The 22,598-nt window shown below is 36.0% G+C and overlaps 1 protein-coding gene across 7 annotated transcripts in view; it reads left to right on the top strand.

Annotated features, from left to right (window-relative positions):
* Positions 1-22,598, top strand: part of DISP1 (dispatched RND transporter family member 1) — a 174,557-nt gene that overhangs the window by 96,641 nt on the left and 55,318 nt on the right. The window contains exon 1 of one of the 7 annotated variants that reach the window (XM_010992814.3): positions 13,020-13,160. The exons of 4 other annotated variants lie outside the window; for them this stretch is intronic. The gene's annotated coding sequence lies outside the window, so the exon portion shown is untranslated. Of the gene's footprint in view, positions 1-13,019; positions 13,161-13,300; positions 13,361-22,598 lie in introns of those variants that run through there. 2 more of the 7 variants (XM_031438426.2, XM_031438423.2) reach the window with 2 other exon arrangements.

Raw genomic sequence — 22,598 nt, 5'->3', positions numbered from 1 at the left:
AAGGAGTCCTGAGGAGTGGGTGCACAGGGGCAGGCAGCAATCAGCACTCCTCTGACCCTTGTCTGTAAACCAGAGGAAGCTGACGCCTGTCTCCGGGAAACCAGTAGTCCCCTATTTTCCATAAGCTCTTAACTAATGTGCTTTAACCAAGTTCCCATGTGTCCGGACTTATAACGAATGTTATGAGATTTTAGGAAAAAATAAGTTGGAATTTCAAGAAGAACCGCAGTGTTCAAGGGTGCTTAGTCATCCTTTTGCAATAACTGTAGATCCGTGTAGTGTCACAGTTTTCTTCCTCTGTGTTTTTTTCTCCTAATAAATTGTATTAAAGCCAAGATTACTACTCTGTGTTAGATTATAGCATAAAACACCTTATTTTTTTCTGCCTTATCTATTTTCAGTGTTATATTTTGTCCTCTCCCCTCAGTTTCCTGTTTTCCCCTCAGACTGCCTCAGTTTCTGCCTTGTTTCTTCTTCTTTTTTTTTTTAAATAACAATTTTATTTTTATTGCTTTATTTTTTAGTGGAGGTGCTGGGGATTGAACCCAGGACCTTGTGCATGCTAGGCAGGCGTCTACCCTCCCCCTCCCCCACCTTAGCTCTGTTCTTCCCCATTATTTGATGTGTGTCTTAACTTGATCACCCTGATACCACGGCTGTTTTCTATTCCCCGTATTCCTTTTACCATTCGTCTTCTGTTACTCCTTCCCTTACTCTCTCCTCTCCTACCCCTGTTTGCTTTAGTTTCCTCATATGTTGAACTCTTTTTCTACAAGGGATTTCTTAAAGTTAATTATAGGGGGTTGATTCATGTATTAATCAGATTGTTCCTTTTAACTTTATTCTCGGAGCTTATCAGGCGGCAGAAAGTAAAAGGCAATCACACTATATTCATAAGCTTCAGTAAACTTTTGTTGAACTTATTTGGTTATTTGAGGTTTCACTAAAGAATGTGAGCTAGAAAAATAGCAGTGTGATAGGGAAATGCTTTCATGTCTGAGTATTGACAGATGATGTAGTGGGAGCAAGAATGAAGTGTAGCCGCCATATGCAGTGATGTGATCATGGGACATGAGACAATTTGCAGGACTCTCGACCCACATGACTAGATTTTTATAGCATGAATGCTAAAAACAAAGATAAAAATGTACTTTAAAAAATTTTGAACTATACTTCAGAGTTTTAAAATAAAGTAAAAAATAGTGATTGGAACTTACTACGTTAAAAAGCTGTACTTCAGTGTTGTGGAAAGTATTGCCCCACCCTTTCTCCTTGGTTCTTGGTAAGTCACTTGTATTTCTTAAAAAGCTTAGCTGTGAAATATAAAATTGACTGAATCATTTTATAAAATATTAAAGAATTAAGCAAATAAATTAACAGATTAAATTTATTTTTCATGGATAATTGGTTTTCATGTATTAAAATATGAGCTCATATGTATCGGTATAGAGTGGGGATGTTATTGTTAGACCCACCTTATCCAAAATAGGAACTTTCAAGTTCATGCATTTATTGAAAAAGAAGTTGGTTCATAAAATGTTTAAACCACTTGAACTATAGTCTTTTATTTGCTTAGCAACAAGATTTTACCCTTGATAGGCTTCCTTTTCCTCTTTCCTTCGCTTTTATTAAAAAAACTTTTGTCTTTAAAAAAAAAGTCCCAAGATATTAGCATTAAACCTTCAATAAAAGAGTAGATGAAAAATAAAATAGGAGTCTCTTACTAGCATTCATCTTTGGGATAACTTTTATGAAATTTGAGATTCAAACACTCTTTGTTTCTGTATCAAATTGATACACTCCAGAGCCAACTAGGGATAACTTATTTTATTCCCAAATTTGTACTTGAAAGGGAGAGTAGTCCATTTTTAAAACAACATTCTAAACAAAAAAATGGACAAGGTCTGCTTGTATAACTAATATTGTTACATGTTTCTCTTACCCAAGCCAGTGTAGGCTTACTCTGATTCCAGGTGATCCGAAGGAAATCATCAAAATCTTCGGCTGTTATAAAATTCCTTGCTCCTCTATTTGAAGTTAGTTTTGATCAAAGGGACCAGGATTTAATTTTTTAGAAAGAACTTTTTCAAAATAAAAACTCTTTTAGGGAGACTTGCGCAAACGCACAGCTGAACCTTTCAAGTGTACTAGTACCAGAATCCAGATATAAATGTGTATTACTATATACAAACTTAATTGCCTTTCAAAATGTATTACACCAGTGGGATATTCGTTTTATGCTTTGAAGTTGGGATCAGAAAATTTTTTTGTCGTGTCCTAGTGACATCTGTGCGTTATTATTAATTTGGATTCAAGTTTCCTTTGGACCAGCTCAAGGGGCTTTGCCCTCAGAGACAAGATGACATGGGCACCAGGACCTTACCTGCTTTTTCAATTTTCTCACCTCCCCCTTTTTATCACTTGCCCTCTTGAAAAGGATACAGAGTTATTTATCACTGTGAGAATAAGCACTGTCAATACTGGCTCCCTCTTTGGAGGTATGATGAGAGAGCTTATAAAATTTAGTCTTTGACAGTGTCCAAGAACATAAGGAAGTTAAGCTCATAGTAGCAAAGATTGAAAATCTTTCATATACTCCTGGCTTAATGAACTCTGAGTTCAACTGTAGTTGTCCTGGACACAGTGGTCAAGTACCAGTTGTCAGTGTGTCCAAACCAACAGTCAGCGATATTGCACATCTTATCAGAGATTAGGAAAAGCAATTATTTAGAAAAGTTGGGCTTCTTTGATCTAAGTAAAAGGTACACTTTAGCTTTATGCAAGATTAGGGATTATTTTAGAGATTTGTGACAGTTCTCCTTGTTTTTATATAAGGGATCTGAGCTTGATCCTTGATGCAAGATTTGAGTCCTTGCAAAGCCAACAGGGTGTGGGTACATATTACTAAGGCATTCCACTTGGCAGAGGAAGGAATGAACACTGCATTGCCTAATATCCCATAGGGATGGCAAGGGGAACTGCATAATGTTCCTTCGCTGTGAATGAGGGCTGTGTTGACTGTGTACTATGTAAGGGAATGTGACTTGAGGATATTAAGTAGAACACACGATACTTAGGAATTCTTGGTCGTTGACTGAGATATCCAGGAAAGCAAAGACGGTTGGGTGACTAAACAAGGCAACGCCTCAATTTAGGAACAAAACAAAGAACTAACTAGTATGATTTCTCCAGATCTTCAGTTTTTTCATCTTTCCTTCTCCTGTAGTATAAGGCACTTTCAGTGACAGACCTTTGCAAAGTCTAAATACTGGATGTTACTACTAACATTGTGATAAATTATCTCTTTTCTGTTTCTTTTCAAGGCAGAGGTTGTCTTGGTGGTATTCTGCTGTTAACATAAACTTGGAACTCTGATACTTGCTTAATAAATAAAGTACTTTCCTGATGCCAATAATTGTGTAAGCTTATTTTGTTGTTGTCGTTGCTTTGTATTCAAAGTAACCAAATTCCCATCTCCTTTGGTGTCTCTGTCCAAAGGCAGTGCTTGGACCAAAGCTTGTTACATATTTGTCATGGTAATTTTCATGATACAGTTAGATTGTGAGTTTTTATTACCAAGGAATAGACGTGTTTAAATTCACTTTAAATATTTTCTCCCTACATTTTTGTCAGAAGTTTAGTGATCTTAGGTTATTTGGATACCTGAAACTGGTTAACAAAGCCAAAGTTGTGGCATTTTCTTTGCTAAAGATGTTTAAGGTTAAGAATGCCTCCACTGACTGCTGCAAGCTTTATCTAGCCCCTGTGACAGTATCTTGAGTCTTTGGGGCATGCCAAAATCTAGTAGCACACACATGGTAACTCTGTATGTGCGTCAGACAGCTATATTGTCACATCCACACTTCTAAACACTGGAGCTGGAGCATTTACCAGTCCATACCCAGGAGACTGTCTGGCTGACAGCCCAGAAAGGTTCACCATTCAGGGATGGGAATAACCAAGCAGAGCTTGCTTTAGGCTTTTAACACTGGGGTTTGCCATGAATGTGTCTAAGATGCGTTGTTCTTGAGGAGGCTGGCTGGGGAGCACACCAATCATTGTGATGATTTTTTGTGTGTGTGTCTTTGAAGTGGCATTTGCTGAGCTTAGTGTTGTGCTGTTAATACGTTAAATACATTAAGATAAGCTTTTGCTAAAGGACACTATGAACGCATCTACAAAACAGAAACAGACTCCAGGACATAGTAAACAATCTGGGGAAAGGGCATGGGAAGAGATAAATTTGGGAGTTTGAGATTTGCAAATGTTAGCCACTATATATAAAAATAGATTAAAAAACAAGTTTCTTGTGTACAGCACAGGGATCTATATTCAATATATTATAATAACCCTTAATGAAAAAGAAAATGAAAACAAGTATACATATGTATATACATGACCGGGACATTATGCTGCACACCAGAAACTGACACATTGTAACTGACTATTTCAATTAAAAAAAAAAAAAAAGAAAATGAATGAAATAAAATTTGAATCTTATGAAAAAATGATGAGCTTTTACTATACTTGACCTGATCCTACTTTCTAATATGCCCTACTTGTAAATGTGCTCTTTCAGCCAGATCTATGTTTTGAGCCTAACAACACTGCTATGTTGGCATGTTTTACTATGTTAGAATACATCTCACATTCTTAAATTCAGATAGAAATAAATATCCTTACTCCTTTCCCACTTGTTACTGATTGCATTATTTCTTACCTTTTTACAGCTATCTCACAGAATTTTATTTCATATAAACAACTTTCTGAAGCCAGGCATAGCATGAGTTTCATAATTTTGAACTGCTTGAACTTCTGAATAACTAATGAGTGTGTTTTCAACATATAAAACAACTCCCACTACATTTATGAAATACCTAACCTTAATAAACGTCTTCTGTCTTAGAGGTTGGGTAGTGTAAGGTTCTTTCATTGCCAAAGATAATATTACCACATATTACAGAAAGTATAAATAAATGAAATAGGATTTGAATTTTCATTTAGTTTCTTGCATATAACTTCATTTTATATCAGAGAATGTGATGTGTCATAGTGTTAGTTAATCTAAGCCTTTAGCAATGATGACAGGTGTTTGTATGCAAGTGACACGTATTTTCCTATGAAGTCTGACTTTTGGAAAAATTAACTTGCACGTATTTTTATTTCATGACATAAGGAAAGTAAGGGTAACTTTCTCCATAAATATTAGAAGTCTGACTTACAGAAAATTCCAGTTTATTGGCCATAATCCTTCTGAACGTATGCATACCACATTCATTTAGATTCATTTAAAGTTTGGTAACTGCAGCTGAAACCATTAGAATAATGTTCTAATTAGACTAAAGTTGAGACCCAGTAGTCTTCATTCTCGGAGTGTATTTCAGGCTAGGAGCATCTATTGTAAAAGTAAAATATCTTATTTTGAAATCCTATATTGCAAACCCAAAATATGTTGGAATCTCTCCAGGGCCCATGTGCTTTGCTTTTAAATCATCATGCATCATGAGAGTATATTCTTAGATGATCTACAGTCTAGTTATTTTGTTATGGCTGAAATGACCCAGCTTGTTTTTGGTATAAAACTATCAAATCTGAGCCTCCACTCCTCCTCTAAAATATAACACATTCTTCATGCTTTGTGTGGGAGAAAGGCTCTCACACAGCATGCTGTTTACGCTGCTCATGTCAAGACAAGATGTTCACCAGAATACCAACATGAAACCTATAATAAACTAACCTGCTTGAGTTATTTTTCACATTTAAAAAGGTTTTTTTCACTAGTAATTTTTTTGTTAAGTTAGGAGGGCTCAAACTTGCTTATTTTTTGTATTGCTTGATTAAGATTTTTTTTTTCTTTACAGAAACGACTTTTTCTCTGAAAGTTACTTATCTCTGTGCTTTTTGCTTAAAATACACATCCTGGCTTCTGATGCTTCATTAAAATTTTTGGGAGTGTATTGAGTAAGTAAATTTCATTCTGGGTGACTAAATTGCTTTCTTGATTATTGATAAAATGCATATGATTTCCTAATTTTTAATCAAATCAAACAAAGGAGGTAATAAAAGTTAAGATTTCCCAGATTTACTTGTTTCCAAGACATTTTATCACAGAAATCATATTTGCTACAATAAGATCAATTGGCAATTAAGTAGAAAGTCTATTGCCTATTAAATTTAATGGCTCACTGTGGAGGAAATCTCTTTCATTTATTTTCATTGTTTAAAAATAATTTTGCTAATGCCAAAGAAAATCATACCTTAGAAACCAAACAAAGAGAAATTTTTAAAACTGTCCAGGAGTAAGCTTGCATGTTAGCTTCTGGAGTGACCTCTACTGGTTTGGAGAAAAGGGTGAAAAGCCAATTACTGGAATCTCTTATTATTCAGCAGAAATTTAATATTAAAGAATTTAAAAGCGGAGAATAGTGCAACATATTGCAGTCATTTTTAAAATATATTGAATCTTGGCTGTTGTTTCTTTCCCACAACCACAGTGGAAGTGGTCCTTGGGGCCCATATAAATCAGCAGGCAAATAGGATTTTGTGTACTGAATTTTATTTTGCAGACTACATTTTAAAACTACGCTTGTTCTATTTAATAAAGGATTTAGGTAATAGTAACAAATTGTTTAAAAAATCATTTTTTTTCAATAAGTATTTGTCAAGTTACCTGCCAGATACTAGATGTTCTTGAGGGATACCAAGAGGATAACACTAGAGCTTGTGCTGTTCAGTATAGATTAGGGGGTAAGAGAGGTATACAAGTGACCAAGATTAAAAAAATTAACACATGCTAAGTGCCATAAGAGAGCTCTCAGGTTCATATAACTTAGAAGAGGATGAAAGAATTCCTGGCTCAGGCAATCAGAGAAGGCTTCATGGAAGACATGTTCTTTGTCATGTGTTGTAAAGAATGGATGGGATCGTGGCAGTTGAAAACGTGAACAAAGACTATTGCAAGGAGAAGGAATAGCATAAGCACTGAGGGGGTGTGTGCAAGCTTGTCTGGATGTCAAGCACATTCTGATTGGCAAGGGCACTGAGTAGGAAGGGAAAGGGCCCAGACATCAGAGGGTCTTGCGTGCCAGCTAAAGTGTTTAAACTTCACTCCGTGGTATTGGGAAGCCATTAGTGTTTTCTGGATCAGGAGCAGCTTGATCAGATCCATCTGTTATGATGATGAATCTGGAAGCTCTGTGTTGCCTAGATTGGAAATAAAAGAGACCATAGATTAGGTCACATCTAGTAGACTGTTGCAGTAATTCCAGGGAACATAATACATAGAAGGTGAGAGAGAGACTGGAAAGGAGAGGATGCATTTACGTGGCAATGGCTAGGTAGAACAAATGAACAGGGTAGATGGTGACAGGTCACCGATGACTCTCATCCGACCTCAGATGCAGCATGGATCAGGTGCTCAATAAATAAGTATTCAAGTTAAAATTTGGGGCTTAGATGACTGAGTAAATAGAAATAGGAAAATCAAGAACTTGTTTGAGGATAAAGTAATTTGTGTTGTAGGTCATTGAGTTTGGGCTGCTGGCAGGACATTTTGTATTGAAATGTCCTTAGATAGCAAAAGTTGCAAAAGTGGGACTTTGAAAAGAAGTTGAATGTGATGACATAGGCAGGAAACATAGAGCAAAAAAGACAAAGGACAGAGCTCTGAATCATGCCTAAGATTTAGAATCAGAGATTTCAGAGGATCTGCCAAGAAAATGGAATAGAGATTAAAGAGGTAGAGGGTGTTAGAATAATGAAAACTGAACAAGGAGAAAGGAACGTTGCCAGTGTGGTTGGGAAACGAAGAAATGTAAAGAAAATGAGTATTGAGAAAGGGCCACCGAATTTTGTTTTTGAAGGAACAGTTCCATTAGATGGTAAAATTGTAAGAAGTTAGTATCCACTAATCTGAAACTTCCAGCTACCATGTACATAATAGATAAACAGCAAGGTATTGAATGTAGTTCCCTGTGCTATACAGTAGGACCTTGTTATTTATCTGTTTTATATATAGTAGTTAGTATCTGAAAATCCTAAACTCCCAACTTCCCCCACTCCCCCACTCCCCATCCTGGTAACCATAAGTTTGTTTTCTATGTCTGTGAGTTTGTTTCTGTTTTGTAAATAAGTTCATTTGTGTCATTTTTCTAGATTCCACATATAAGTTGATATCATATGGTATTTTTCTTTCTTTTTCTGGCTTACTTCACTTAGTATGACCATCTCCAGTTCCATCCATGTTGCTGCAAATAGCATTAGTTTATTGAAGAATCTGTGATAGATGAGATGAAAATCAGCAGCTCAGAGAACCCTCCAGAGGTGAGAGTCTGGTTTTGGTTTAGGCCTCTGAAAGTTTAGGGGAGACCTTTGAAAGGCTGGCTCATAAAGTAAGTAATTGCTGACCATAAGATCTGTATGAAGTAGGTACAAAGCAAGTCAACCTAGAAGAAGACATGGTAAGGTCTCCAGAGCTGGAGGTCACCATAAGGGTGAAGAGCAGGTTCCTTAGATGTCAGACTGTGGAAGATGAGCAAGGTCATAAAATTTTCATCTGTAAGAATTGTAGCTTTTGGGGGTAGAGTTTCCAACAGGAAGTAGTATTTAAATAGAAGCTATAAGATGTTTAAAAAGGTAAATTGTCAGGTGAGAGGAATATATAAGATGGATGCACATATTTCCAACATGATGGAAAGGAATTTCAGCATCCCACAATTATTTGGTTCCTGCTCCAGTTTGCCTGCAATGTGGTCTTTGCTCCAAATTCGCTAACTCAACTTTGACTGTATAGTTTTTTCTTAATCCAAATTTGAATAGTAAAACTGGAATTTATTTGATCCATTTGAGCGATCTCCACATTCATAAAAACTGAATTCAGAGTCAGGAGGGACCTGTGAGATCATTCCTTTTAATGTATGGACTTTGTAGATAGGAGGCCCTAACCTCTGGATTAAGTGACTAGTTCAAGGTTACAGAGCTAGTGAGTGGCAGAGCTGAGACTGCACTTGAAGACGCCACTGATTCCCAGTTCTGGCTGTGGCTTGAGCAGCATGATATTCTGGGCTGACGTCTTTAGTGCGTACCTATCAATCTATTCCCTAGAAACACTAAAACACAATGTAGAATATTATCTGCCAAGCTTTCCTATCATTTACTTTTTTCTGAACTTGTACTTTCCAATCACAAAGCGATTGACGTGACTATACTGAAATAAAGATCTTGCTGAAGTAGTACACTTCCATCTACCTGGGATCACAGTTTCTTCATTCATAGCTATGTGGACATTTAACACACACAAAAAGATTAAGAGATGCAAACATTGCACTGTATACCAGACACTGACATAACATTGTAAATTGACTATACCGCAATTAAAAAAATACATAACCTGAAAAAAATTAATAGATAGAAATTCTAAATGTCAATAAATATAATAAAATCTAGAATTACACTTTAGACAGATTTGACAGAGTTCATTAACCAGCAGGTGTTTTTTTTCAGTTTTTAAAAAGTACCAAGTGTTGTGCCTCTCCGGCCAGCTCTGGCCTCTCTGTCCTACTCCTATACCCTTCTGTCTCCCTAGTAATGAAGAAAGACACCAAGTAATGTGACCTAAGGAAAAAAAGGGATATTGGTTTCAGAGAACATTAGGACTTTGCACGGTTACTAGACTTTTCCTTTTCACTCTAAATAATATGTTGAGAAACATCCTGAATCGATTGGAAATAATCCTGATTATTATTTATAAAGTAATAATGTATTCCATGTGACAATGCCAGAAGTGTACTTTAAATTGTATTGTAACTGTATTTTAACGTAGACCCATTTTTAAATAAAGCAATTAAGCATACAAATCAGTAACTTTGGTAAAAGTGTAAATAAGGATTTACATGTTGATGAGTTGGAGAGCTCAGCTCTTTGGCTTCTGTGACACCTTGACTAATTTAAGACATTTCTCAAAGTAATTTAGGGGACCCACAACTCTAGAACTTTTGTTTGCATTTCTTGCAGCAACATGCACAATGAAATGGGATTAGTTGTTTTAATCTAAGCCAAAGTACTATTGAAATGATCAAGGGATGTTAAAAAAACCTTTGTTATCATTTTAATTCTTTAATTCCTTTTGGGGGATTTTAAGGTATTACAGCATTTGGCATACATCTGGTATGAAACCAGCACACCCTAAGATTTCAGGACTGAATCTTTTAATAGATTTACTTGAGTAAATACTTCTCCTTTTCCCTCCCTCCCTCTTTCTATCTTTCACACCCTCCCCCAAGATTGGCTCTTTTCTAGGTAAACTTAGAAGAAGCAGAGATAAAAGTTACCTTTCCTGCCCTCCAGGAGCCCATACATTGTCTTTAGTACAGTGGTTCTCAAAATGTGGGTTTAAGACGAGCATCATCAACATCACCTGGAGACTTGCAGAAAAGCAGATTCTCAGACCCCACGCCAGACCCTCAGCATCAGAATCTTTGGGGGTGAGACACAGCGATCTGCCTCCCTCTAAGCCTTCTGGGAGATTCTGATGCACACTCAGGTTTGAGAACCATTGGTCTCATGACTAGAATTTTATGCTTTCCTTATTTTTCTATCAAGATATAGTCCACATACCATAAAATTCACCATTTTAAAGTGTACAATTCAGCGGGCTTTAGTGTATTCACAAAGTTATGCAACTGTCACCATTACCTAAGCCTGGAACATTTTTATCACCCCAAAAGAAAGAAACTTCATACCTATTATCAGTTACTCCCTGTTCTTTGTTCCCCCACAGCCCCTGGCAACCACTAATCTCTTTTTTGTCTATGAATTTAACTATTCTGGATATTTCATATAAATGGAGTCATACAATATGTGACCTTTTGTGTCTGGCTCTCACTTAGCATAATGTTTTCAAGGTGCATCCACATTGTCATGTATCAGTGCTTCATTCCTTTTTATGGCTGAATAGTATTCCATCATACGTATGCACCACATTTGATTTATCAGTTGATGGGCATTTGAGTTGATTCCTTGGTTGCTGTAAATAACAGTGCTATGAACATTCCTTACAAGTTTTTTTAATGAACATGTGTTTTCAATTTTCTTGGGTCTATACAGTTGATTTTCCTTATTCATAGTAGTTATGTTCTATAAAGTCTCTGCAAACATTGAATTAATGAATATTGAGTCACTGCTCTGCAGGGAAATACAGGATTAGGGATGTCACATTTTTGACATCCCATCAAAACATGACCTTGTTTTGTGTTTGTTTCTGTTTAAAGATAGCTTATCTAATACACATTGTTGATTCATTAACACTGAACTTACATCCAACAGCACTGTAGCTCGTGCCTAAATGAAGCTTCTCTAACACATGCATTTTCTCCATAAGGCACATCACAGCCTTCTTAGCTTAGGAATGCTAGACAGCACCACACATGACACTTCAGGGCCATTTTAAACAGTGAATTTGCCAATAAAAAGTACAAAAAATGTGAAAAACATGGCACCCAATAGACTGCAGAAGGAACACTTCTCTTCAGTGTCAGAGCTGAAACAAGGAGGCAGTGTGTCACCTTGATCAACCTCACCTAGGAACATGTGTCTCGGAGAAGGCAAACTTTTCCCCACTCTGTGCATGCATGCGTCTGAATGCCTATGAAAGCATCGTGAGGATTATCTTGTGGGTACAAATAAATGTTAGTGTGTAGGCAAATTGGCAAATACGGAATCCACAAATAATGAGCTGTGCCTAGGAGTGAAATTGCTGTGTCCTGTAGTAACTCTGTGTTTAATTTTGTGACAAACTGCTGGGCTTTTCCATAGTGGCTGCACCATTTCACATTCCCACCAGCAGTGTTTGAGGGTTCCAGTTCCTCCCTGTCCTTGTCAACACTTGTTTCCTCCCTGCCTTCCTCCATCCCTCCCTTCCTCCTTCCATCCTTCCTTCCCTTCTTTTTTTGATTATAGCTATCCTAGTGGATGTCAAGTGGTACCTCACTGTGGTTTTAATTTGCATTTCCCTGATGATTAGTGATGCAGATCATCTGTTTATATGCATATTAGCCATTTGTATATTTTCTTTGGAAAAATGTCTATTCTAAAACTTTGCCTATTTTAAAATTGGATTATTTGTCTTTTTACTGTTGAGTTGTAAGTTTTTTATGTATTATGGTTACTAGCCTCTTAGAGATATGGTTTGCAAATATTTCCTCCCCTTCTGTAGGTTTTCTTTTCACTTTCTTGAGAAAGTTCTTTCATGTACAGAAGTTTTTTATTTCAATGAAGTCCGATTTTATCTATTTTTTTTTTCTTGTGCTTTTGGTGTTACCTTCTTAAATTTTGAAAGTGCTTTTGTGGCTGTAGAATTTTAAATACTGGCATCAACAGGACCACAGATTTATAAAAAGCAGTGTCAGATTTATTTAACACACTGTTTTTGTTTAGGAAAATTGAAGAGAAATACTTATAACGCTTTAAATAATACTTCCCTTTTTAATAAAGAAGACTCTGCCTCTTTGAAAGACTCTGAACTTTCTGCCCTAAAAGCAGTTTCAAGAGTCATTTGTGAAAGAACACAAGAATCCCCGGAACTTGGAAATAAACACGGACTGGTGTTTATTTGTTGTTCGTTTAAATGCAGGAGCCCTATGTGTCAGAAAAACTGAATCTGTAACACTTAGGTTAGCCCAAGCTCGCAAATAATATCAGTTAACATGGCTTTAATCTACTAAGTAACTTTAAATCCAGAAGATCAAAGGAACTTATAACTAAAAACAGTCCTTCGTGCAGTTTCCCTGTAGAAGCAGGAAAAGGCTAGAAATTACATGTCACCTTCATATCCTGGCTTGCTGACCTTGTGCTCAGATCAAGCCCCTCTGTATGCCAGCTGTTACCATTATTAAGACCTCGCCCCCAGGAGTTAAGTAGGAGAAAAACTCTCCTGTCCTATAGGAGAGCAAACACGGAAAGTCCCAGCCCCTAACGTGCCTAATTCAAAGCAATCTGCATGTGCTTGTCACTCAGTCTGTCCTGCCGCGCCGCGGAGCTGCTCCTGCGACTCCCTGGTCGCTCTCCGTTGTGCGGCGTTTCTGGGGCCAGTTTCTTGGGCTGTTGCTGCTGCAGTCGTTTGCAGACCAAACTGAGCCAGGGACGTTTCTTCTCTTAACAGAAAGGTAATACATTTACTCATGCTTCTGGATGCTTGAATTTGTTATTTGGGGAGAATTTATTCAAGAACTGAACTTTGCTCTGTGCTTCTCAGATGGAATGTAAAATTCCAGCACACAATTTTTTTTTCAGTGCAAACTTTGAACGGCATCTGAATGCATTCAAATCTTATGAAGGTTTTTGAATTCTAGTCTAGCATGGTAAGGTAAGCTGTTTCTTCAGAAGACTTATTAAAATGTGCTTTTTTAAAATGAAGTTGGAAAGAAACCTCAGATTTAAAGTCGTTTGGCTGTTTTATGCTTTGAGATTCTTCTTTAACCATTATCTGTATCAGAGAATTTGGAAAATATATGCTTCTTTCATTACCAGGTGATAGACAACTAGATGTAGGAATCACTTTCATCATTTCTGCGACTTACACATTGTAATAGTGAAATAGTAGCATCTTCCAGCTCATAAAAATAGAAGTGTGAGGATAATCCACTTAGGGGCTAAGCTTCCACAGCAAGTTTAATTTTTATCAATGTTCATTTCAAATGCACCTCTCACTATACACCCTCAAGTTGTATTTGAGGCAATTAAATGTTGCGTGCATGGTATTCATTTTAATTATGGCAATATTAACTATATCATGATTGGATTTACTACTTAAAGTAGACATCAGAATGTACTTGCCATATTTACTTTTGCTTAAAATTAGAATGGATAATTTATGTGTGACTGGTAGAAAAATTCAAACTAGTTTAACTTGTGAAATATTTGTATGTTTGGTAGTAAAGTGTAAATTTTTAAAAAACCAAGTGGATAAAAATTTCACAAAAACTGAGGTATTTCATGCAAATTATTGACTGGCCACAAATGACTTGCTTCAGTGATATGCAGGAAATGGAAACCATACTTTACAGTTTGCTAAAATTTTCTTTAACAGATATTCCTGTCGAAAGAAAAAAAGGAGTATGTCCTTTTTACCCACAAGAGGGTTGTTTTAGATGATAGTATTTATAATTGAGAAAACTCCAGTTGCCTTTGATGGCTGGGAAGTCACTAAACTATGTAAATAAACTCTAAACTAGAGTGTTCCACTTGTAGACAGTGGGTTTACTACTTCCCACTGGTTTTAATGTCTGCTGACACATTTCTACTTTTTAAACTGTCAAAGTATATAGCCTTAGCATTATGTTTTTTAATACATCTCTTAATAAACTACCTTAGAATGCTTTCATTGCCAAATCTTGAATATTAGAGTATTTTATTGGATTATTATACTTCATTTGTCAGTGTTTGTATAGTATACAAAAATAAGGCAGAATATTTATGTATCCTCCGTGCTTCATACAGCTTCCATCTTAGAGCTGAATTATAGAATTGTGAGTGTAAACTATTTGGATTGGTGATGAAAAAATATGTAATATATAAGTGTCTGAAATGATTTACAAAGCAGTTTAGAAAATACCTGTGAACCTTGCCTCAGTCTGGGACATGATACATATTGTAAGATGGATTCAGCTGACATTTTAACCTAATCTTGTCTTTTTTAGTTTACATTGAAGCACTCAGCCCTTTTTGGCAATCAGGGAAATCTGCTCTTCAGTGCTTGCTGTGCACCAGTTCTTTACCTTCCATTCTAACGACTGATTTCTGGGATTGGGTCAGAGCGCTTGCAACTTGTGCTGTTACAAGTGCTTCAGGCTCTCTTACAGCTCAGTATGGGTGACGGACAGCCTTGACACACTGACTCTCTGAACATTTCCGATTGTTAAAAAATTACAATTCTTCCGCCCAAATTGACAATTCCAGATCGCATCCTCACACAGGAAGTAAAACTGGGTGTTTAGGATCAAGACAAATGAACTGCTCAATCTCTCAGTCTTTTGGAAAAAATAAAAAACAAAGCAATTTAAGTATATTTGAAAAGCAAGAGTTGGGGAAGAGGGTGTCCCTTTGTTCTTTCTCTCTTAATTTCTATTCTTTCATCATTCTAATCGCTATTAAATAGTCTCATTTATTTTAGGCTCACATATTAGATGAGAATTATTCACAAGGAACACAGTAGGTGCTTATTATGTGCTTGCTAAATAAGGACATTCGCCTAACTAACTGAAAAATGCCATTTAATTATCTTTATGAACAGTGTAAATGTAGTTTCAGTTCATCCAATATATGCAAGAAAACAATAGCAGACTTCACAAGCATTTATAGTGATAATTTAAGTAGGGAATAGGAAAAGATTTATGAAAAGGTAAACCCAGACTCTTGCTAAGAATTACTTTACTGATCCAATTCAAGGAAGAACAATCATCAAAATTTGATGTTTTTCTAAGGTTAAGGTAAATCTCAGAGTCCTTTAAGGAAAAAGGTATCTTCAATTCTGTCTCATACAAATGCCTTGAGATACGTTTCCCAGGTTGCTCAGTAGACTAAAGGATACCTTTGAGACTTTATTTGCTGGACTCTGCAGGGAAGAACCCATTTGGGGAGCTCTAGGAAATCTGATTTGCTGCTTCTCAAACTTCACAAAACAGCAGGGAGTGGAGCCTGGTATCAGATCCTTAGCATTTGTGGGGAAAGCTCAGATCATTCCAAGTGTGGTATTAGAAAACAACACATTACCATCTGAATCAGACAGCTTTCAAGTGCTTTCTGGTGACTGATCTCAGTTTTTGGCTTTATGGCAGACGTTTAAAAGATTCCTTCACATTCTTCTGCCTCACAATATGTGGATATTGAATTGTCTTAATTTGATTTACCTCAGTGGAGTTTTTTCCCTTTGAGCTGCGACGTTTTGAGGTTTTGAGATGTGTGAAGTATTAAACATTCATGGTGTCTTTAGACATGCTTGTGATCTGTTCAGCATGACTTAAGCTCAGTAATATGATCCTGTTTCTCCAGGGGAAGAGCTGTAGTGATACAGATAGATTGTTCAATTGTAAAGTTGCTTGTTTTGCAATTTTAGTTGAGGCAAAATAATTTCAGATGAAATCTTGTGGCCAAAGACAGACCTATCTCATCCTGAGGGTCCTGTTCATTACCAATGCATCTTGTAATTAATTCTTTTTTAGTGGGGATCTGGGGCTAGGTAGCAGGCCTGGTGTCTGCAAGTTGCCTGACTCTACAGTTGAAACATTTTAAATGCTTAAAACGCAATCGGAATTATTTTTCTTTTCTTTCTTTTTCTTTCCCTCCCTCCTTCCTTCCTTCTTTCCTTCCTTCCTTCCTCTCTTCTTTTCCTTCTTTTTTTGGCACATAACCTTAGGGAACATGCTCTTTTAACAGAGAAGCTTGGGACTTCACGTTGGGGACATATTTTTTCTTGAGGGTTAAATAACTCATTAGTCACATTGGCTGTATCCTAAACTTTATTCAAACGATCCGTAAGTGACTGAGGCTATGTGACAGGTTGTTTTACATTTCCACAGCATTGTTCCACATGAATTTTGCACTGTTGTCTCTCAAATAAATGTCTTATTAAGGATTTCTCTTTGCTGCACCCTTGTCCCCACCCTTCTAACTTCAAAAATACTGTAGGTGAAATCTCTTTTCATTGTAACCCCAAAGGACATCAAGATAATCCGGATACTATAATGCACATCTAGTACCAAGTACCACCAGGTCCATATGTTTTTGAAAACACAGGAACATTATGTGTTTTAAGCAGTGTTTTCTGAACCAGCATTGAATACTATGAGTGGCAGTTGCTTGCTCTTATAAATTGATCAGCATTCATTACATAAAGTATAAATCAGTGGTTCTCAACCCTAGCTGCAATATTAGAATCCTCTGGGGAGCATTTAAAAATGCTAATGTCCACACCCCGTTACAGTATGCCTTAAATCGTAACCTCTGGGGTCAGAGCCTTGTGGCTGTAAATTTTTTTATATTACAGAAATGATTCTAATGTGCAGAAAGGATTGAAACTGCTGTAACAGACTTGTAATTTTGTGAATATTTGTTATAATTATTGTGTTCCCTTCAAGACTTGCAACAGAGTAAGTGAATGTCTCGGCTGGTTCTTTGGTTAGATAACGACTTATCAGAGGACTTTCTAGAACTTTTTTGAAAGGCTGTTGATTGACATTTCTTTTTTTTCTTTTTAAGATGTATCATTTATTGAATCAATATCAGATTGTTTCCATTTTTTAATAATTTGACCTTTCTCATGGACAAATGTTTGCATTTAGAATTATTATTGTTTAGGATAGGTTCCCAGAACTGGAATTACAGAGTCAGAAGAGAGGGATACTTTTAAGACTGCTGATAAATATTGCCAAATTGCTTTCACAAAGAGAATTCTTATTTTTATTTCCACTGGCAATATAGATAAATACTCATTTCATTTCCCCTCCCTCGCCAACTTTGGGTTTCATCTTCTCTTAATCTTCTTTAAGTTGATAGGTAAAAAGAGATTTTTTTAAAATTAAGTTATAGTCAGTTTACAATGTGTTGTGATTGACATTTCTGATGATAGAGAACTCTAGTTTTATTTTGTATAGTCTTAGATTATTGTGCAAATGAAGATAAGTCTTCAGATTTAGGGTTAGAGGAAATTATAGCAGCTTAATAATTTGAAACTCATCTGAAATAGGAACTCAGAGATAAAAGAACACTCTCTCTCTCTCTTTTAAGGGCATTGATGCTTATGGACACAACACATAACTGTAGGGAGAAATGGCAAATATTTCATGGAATGATAATTTTGGTGGATGAACTTGGAAAAGAGATCTCTGAAAACTGCTTTAATGACTGCAATACAGTGATAGTGCTCTTAAAATATATATACTTAGGAAGATCACTGTTTATGCCAAAAAGAGGGTGTTATCGACTATTATTTATCCCAGACTGTAAAAGATCAAAGATCAACTTTATTTACACCCACATTTCTCTTCCCACGTAGACCTGTTACCAAAGGTACATTAAACACGAGAAAAATGAGACTGTTTCCCCAACCCTGAAATTCCTATCACTCACCCCAATAGGTTTAAACTCTGCTTTGACAACCTAACTCATATCTAGGAATAGGACCGCTTTCCAAATTCAGGATTTTCAGCCTTGCTGTGGCACGTACACTACAATATCGTCTTAATGTAATTTAACTCTTATCTATCTATATAGTTTTGTAAATCTGGGGAGGGGGAAACTATATCTGTCAATTTTAATTTTTCTTCTATATCATTAAGCAGTTTATAAATATGAATGATTTTTGTAAAAATGAAACATATAACATTTGTAGTTTATCTTTATCGACGCCTGTATCAATATCAATCTTGTACATAATCATATTTAAAAGAGGTTATATAAAAATGTTAGGTATATTTCATTTGCAGAGATGGTGTTTGTTATCATATGTTGAAACTACTTTCTTAATAATATAAATTTAATAGGCAACAATGAGGTTTTATTGTAAAAGAACAGTGATCCTTAACCTTCAGATTTCCTAGAACTTGATCAGTTTGCTTTCTCATGGTGTGATGGAAATCATAGTAATATCTAGCGGGTCCTTATGAAATGTTTGTTTAGTGGATTAGATTTTCAAATGTATAATATTGTTTCTTTGGGAAAATAGCTTCTAATTTATTGCAGTTTATGATTAAGGAGAATGATAGCAATAATACTTGATTTCTGTAGAGTTCTTTGCAACACATAAAATGCTTATAGGTGATTAAATGAAGACATTTATAAGTGTTCTTATTGAAGGAGAGTTTAATGGTAGAAAGTTCATGAACTCAAAGAAAAATAAGAACATTTAATTTGTCTCTGAAGGGGAGAAGATTGTATTTCTTTATTTAAGACTGTTCTTTTTAGTTGCTTAAAGAGGGCCTGATTCTTTGATTAAACATACAGATTTTGCTGTCAGGTCACAATTATCTTATTTTGAAATAGTCCAAATACTACATGACAGCAAAGATGGATCTATGGCCTCTCTTTTCAGGTTTGCACAATATGATACATGGGTGGATAGCACCTTTTAATTCAGTGAAATATGTCTCTGACACTCTTAAATGGTGAATTGTACCTTTTAAAACTGTCTTGGGGAATATTGAATTCAGGGACTATTTTTCATGTGGACCTTCAGACTAAACTTGATATCAGTAGCCTCTAGTGGTCCTATAAAAAAATAGTTGAACTTGGCATTGCTCTAGAAGCATCCTGAGGTTGTTAGAAAAGCCTTACTTTCAGAGACATGCTGGTCTGAGATTGAATTTGGATTGATTATCCCTATAATATTTTTGACCCTCAGTTTTCTCTATAGTGGGTTTAATAAGATCTTCATGAAGGTGTTGAGTCAAACGCTTTCCTCACAATACTTCATCTATAGTAAGATGATTTGAAAAAAAATTTTTTAAATAATCCTTTGAAGGGAAAACTATTCCTAGAGACAGAGCCTGGCTGCCGTCCTGCCATCCAGCTGTAGCAGCTCATACGACAGAAGATGCCAAAATATGATTGTCAGTTTCTCTGGTGCATATAGAGAAGCTGTTTATTTTCTGGCCGTAGCACTAAGTATTAATAGGCCATCTTGGTACCAGTGATAAGAAATGAGGCCACCATTTTAGAAGCATCAAGCAATTTTAGGGGACCGATTTCATATTAGAACAGATTTGGTGTGTAATGGATACAGGTACTTTCCAAACTGCCTATATACCTCGTGTGAAAAAAAAAGACCTCAGGTATCTTTATATGTTCATCTTCCAATATCTAGTATCACTTGAGAGAAAAAGACTGTCTCACCCAGTTAACTGGGCAAGGTGCTTCAATCCATATACATTACACCAAAAAGATTAAAATCTGATTGGTTGTTATTTTTATGCACACAGCAGTTTAGGAGTCATGAAATAAGCCATAATGAAACTTGGTTATCAATTAGAAACTCTAACTGGTAAAACATGTTACTTTTCTCTGCCTAAATTAGAAAAATGGGCCTTTATTTCTCTGTCAACTGTTATCATTTCCCTACTTGTTTGATCCATTCTGCTTTAATTGTGCATCATTTTGTCACTACTTAGGCCTAATTCTCTTGTAGCCTCCCCACTAGTTTGTGGTTTTGCCTTGTTACACAGAGTGTTCCAGGGACCAACAGTATGGGCACGTTGTTGGAAGATTCTTGCCCCACTCCCAATGGACTAGATCAGAATCTATGTGTTAGCAGCATCCCCAAGTGATCCTTATGTTTGAGAAACAACTGTATCAGGGTTTTGTGTTTTGTCTAGTGAAGCGGTAGGGAAGGGCGCAGCACTCTTCTGAAAAAGATGATTGGCTACAGTATAGGATCTTGGTTTTGATCCAGACTTGCCATTTATTGTTAAGTTTGGTGTTCATGAATCTGATGAAGCAAAGGGTTATTCTAGAATACTTTATCTGAGCTTGGGGACTGTAGTTTCACAGGACGCCCTCAAAATCTCGGTAGCAGACTTCCCGGCCTTACCAGTTGAGACTCTGTGTCTCCAGTTTTTTGTTTTGCACAGTGGAGTGGTCATGCCTGCCATGCCTATTTTTCTGAGGGCTGTTAGGGGGATCAGCTCAAGTGAGATCACGTGTGTGAAAGTGTTTGGCAGTACCTAAGAGGTGAACCATTGTAACTGTTGATGGGGAGGAAGATGTTGTTCCTCCAGGCCATCTGAGCCCTGTGTTTGTTAAGGATAGTGATGGCTTTGCTGAGTGGTTGCTGTGGTAATTGGAACAGGCCTGTGTATTCTCTTTCAACATTACATTTAGATTTTAACTTGACAGTTTTCTGGCCACACTAGCAGTTCTGACTTCCAATTTCAAGGAGCTACTATGAGGTGTTCATAACACTTTGTAAATGTTGAACACCTAAATAGACTGAATGCATCTTTTGAGGTAAATTGTGTGTCATTAACAAATTTTGGTATATAGTATGTTGATGAATAAAACTTCATATTCAAACAGTTCCTACTATGATTATATGATAGCATTTTCAATGAGTTACTAATTTTAGTGTTTCAAACAGGGTAATCTCCTTTTATCTTGTAAGTGTAAGTTTCCTGAGTCCCAAACCAGACTAGGGTACAATTGTTTGAACCTTCTAATCACGTGAGCTCTGATGACTTTTCTCTATACAATTCAACATGGTTTAAGTGCCTCTATGTTTCTTCTCTGTGTTGTCTGCTTAATGCTTATGAAAACTAGTCATGGTGCTTTTGGTTCATAGATAGCTTTGGTCCAAAAAATAATAATTTATGTTTCCAGAAATTTGGAAGCTATGAGAGAAGATATATTGAAAACCTTTTTCTGAATAGTTTGTATTTCTCTGTTCTTGCTTCTTAACTCAATTTTGATTTCCTGTTTTATCCAATTATTTAATATATTGTGTAAAGTGTTACTGTGTGAGAGCAGATATATATTGGAAGATAATTTAAAATGCATCCGGTAAATAGATGACTAGTTATCCTTTAAGGTAAAATAAATTTGTACCTGTTTTTGCATTTTAATAATAATTACCTTTTGTTCTTATTAGTCACTGTGCTAAAAGCTTTATATGTTGTTTTATTAAAATTTATTACTATAAAGAAGACTCATTTATAGTAAAAGTTGCAAGCAATACAAAAAGTAAAATGTGAAACTCTTGTCTACTTTTCCATGGCCCAGTCCAACTCTCCAGCAGGAAACAATGTTAGCATTTTCCTGTGTCCTTCTAGAAATTATTTATGTATATACTGATAACGTATGTGTGTCTCGCCTGCTTTTTTTTTTTTTTAATGAAATAGATTCATACCATATAGGCTGTTCTGCAGTTAGGTTTTATTCACACATAAAGACTTACTTTGGACTTCTTCCCCTAACAATAATCCTGATCAAACTCATTCTTTTTTGTTGTGCAGAATACCCAGTGTATGGGTATAACAGAATTTAAGTCCCCTATTGATAATTTAGATCGTTTTCATTTCTCACCATTATAAGCAGTGGTGCAATCACATCTTTATCCAGACACTTATTTTTACACATTGTTCAAGTATATCCAAAGGATAAACTCCTAATAGAAATGTAAGTCAAGAGATGAGGGCATTTTAAATTTTGATTAGTAGTGCCATGTTGCTCTCTTAGAAGGTTGTACCAATTTGCATTTCAAACAAATTTAACTCTAAGAAGAACCAAGACTTAGAGTCTCTAAGAGTGTAAGTAACTTGACCCAGATTCTCAGAGTCAGTAACTAGTAAGAGTCAGCTTTCAAATTCATACCTACTCAGGCCATTTCTTCTAAGCTACAGATATCTCCAATGCCATTTTAAAACATAATTTGAGCTTTGAAACTAGGAAACATCATTCTATATTTTTTGTATATTCTCATCACTCAATCAAGCAATAGTAATTATTATTCCATTGTAAATACATATCCCTTTATGGTTTTCAAAACATTTTTACATTCTCGTAATAATCCTATGAGATGGACATTGATTTGTATCCTGGTTTATACATGTAAAGAACTG

This window comes from Camelus dromedarius, chromosome 21, assembly GCF_036321535.1.
Source record: "Camelus dromedarius isolate mCamDro1 chromosome 21, mCamDro1.pat, whole genome shotgun sequence".
NCBI classification, from domain to species: domain Eukaryota; kingdom Metazoa; phylum Chordata; class Mammalia; order Artiodactyla; family Camelidae; genus Camelus; species Camelus dromedarius.
The sequence above is the reverse complement of the archived record's forward strand: the minus strand, read 5'-3'. Positions and strand labels throughout refer to the sequence as shown.